Source organism: Coenobita brevimanus, chromosome 6 (assembly GCF_032717465.1).
Source record: "Coenobita brevimanus isolate Jiangsu-jjx chromosome 6, ASM3271746v2, whole genome shotgun sequence".
Classification (NCBI taxonomy): Eukaryota; Metazoa; Arthropoda; class Malacostraca; order Decapoda; family Coenobitidae; genus Coenobita; species Coenobita brevimanus.
The window spans coordinates 57,503,482-57,505,854 of NC_136959.1; positions in this window are offsets into that span (position 1 = coordinate 57,503,482).

The window sequence follows — 2,373 nt, forward strand, 5'->3', positions numbered from 1 at the left end:
ACTGCCCTCAAAGAACCTGCAACCTTTCTTCCTTGTTGTACCCTTTCAAGCACTTCATCCTCCAAACTTCCATCTTTACTCATCACACTACCCAGGTACTTAAATGCATGCACATTTTCCATTTCCTTCTCATCCAATCTCACTCTGCATTCACTGACGTCACTTCTCTCAAAGACCATAACTTTACTCTTCCCTACATTCACCTTTAGATTCCGTTTCTTACACACTTCCCCAAACTTATCCAACAAGCCTTGCAGCTCCCCTTCATCTTTACTTAACAACACAATATCATCTGCAAACAACAGTACAGGGAGTTTCCACACACTGCCCTCTGTCATTAGGGCTGCTTCAACATCTGCTGTCCTACCATGTATCTCTTTTATAACCTCATCCATATACAGACTGAACAACCATGGAGACATGACATGTCCCTGTTTCAATCCAACCTTCAAAGAGAACACTCAGTTCCCTATCCACATACACTGCAGCCTTAGCACCCTTATACATACTCTTCATGGCTTTCAACAACTTCCCATTTACTCCATGTATTCCTAATACTTTCCACATTCCTTGTCTATCCACCCTGTCACATGCTTTCACCAAATCCGTGAAGCCACATACAACTTCTGTCTGTTCTCTAGAAACTTCTCCACTAAAGACCTAAGAATGAATATCTGATCTGCACAACCTCATCCCTTCCTAAAACCTCCCTGTTCTTCAACTAATTCCTCTGTTATTTCCCTAACGCTGTCAGTAGGTCTCCTACCATACACTTTTTCCCCTTTTCCTTTGTACAGGGGAATGATTATACCTGACTTCCAATCCTCCGGGACTCTGCCTTCCTCCCAGGCCAGTCTGCACATCTTCCAAATCCATTCTACTCCCAGTAATGATAATTCTCCACCCCTTAGTATGAGAACCCCTTATCTCAAGCCCATCTCAGGTCTTTCTATGGTGTGTGTTCCTTATTGTGTCTTCACTTTCTATTAATCTAACCATACCTGTGTGTGTTTCTGATACACAGCATATCATAATGTATGTATTTAGTTGGTCTGTGTTATTGTCAAAGGGAAAATTTGGGATTGCACTTGGGATGCCCGGTACTGTAGGGTAAATCTCATAGGTAGTGTGCTTTTGTTATTGTGCAAGTTCTTTATCACACACCAAGCCTTGTACCAGTTATGCATGATAACCAAGGGATCACAGTACCGTATATAAATATGTGTTGCCAGGTGAGCATGACTGCGACATTTTCTCTCATTTTTCTGTGTCTGTCCTCATCTCTTCCTATTTCTACCATCTTTTCTGTCACTTTTTGTTAATCTTGTTTTCTTTTTCAGGTGGCTTTACATTGATTGACAAGCCAAAAAGTTTCCTAAATGCCAGGAAACCATTTACAACATTGGGTGGTAACTATATAACCAACCCATACATGTTCCCTATGTGTCAGCAGGTGTGTTGGTGGTGGGTTAGTCTCCCTCCATATAAAATAACTAGCAGCCAGATGACCACCCATTACGGGATTATGGTGTCTGGCAATAGATATATAGGTAGATAGACAAGTACAGTATCCTTGAGTTAGTGAGTAATGTGGTGTGGATGGTTTTCAGGAGTAGAAGGATTGCCATTGCTGGTGACTCAACTCTGGCCATTTCTACCTCTTCACCAAGTTAGCTGCCATCCATGACTGGACTAAACCACATATCTGCAGTTGGTACTACACATCAAGTTAAGCCATAGTGGAATGAAGGTTAGTATTGCTTTGCAGTTCTGTAGCAATTATCAGTCATTGGTATCATTATCCATGTGTAGTTTTCTTTGGGGCAGAGGGCAGTGAAATGGCAGGGGCTGGGCAACATGTAGGTGATTTGTCAGTGCCCACCCCTTACAGGATTAAGGCGTCTGCTTAGATAAATATAGTTTTCTTTGGCACAGGATGTAAAATATCCAGAACTATAAAGGGAGGCAGGTAAATGGGAAGGTTTAACGGAAGAGTAACGAGTAAAATGGGCTTTACATCCATTTATTTTACTGTCAGTCTTTTAAAAATTCTCAGCTCCATTTAGAAGGCATTACACCATGTACAAATGACCTTATATTCTCTTGCAAGTTATTCATTTTAGAGGGACGGCATGGTAAATTATCCAGCCCCTACCAGGTTTGCTTTATTGGAAACATCATGTGTTGACTGTAAAAACAAAAACAAAACGATGTGTTGAGTTTTATAAATCACTACGGTCAGGCAGGGTTGTGGAGTCGGTGATAATATTTCCTGACTAACTCTGACTCCAGAAATTTTACAAGTACGACTCTACCAACCAACACATGTTCTCTATGTGCCATCAAGTGGGTTGGTGGAGGGTTAGTGTCCCT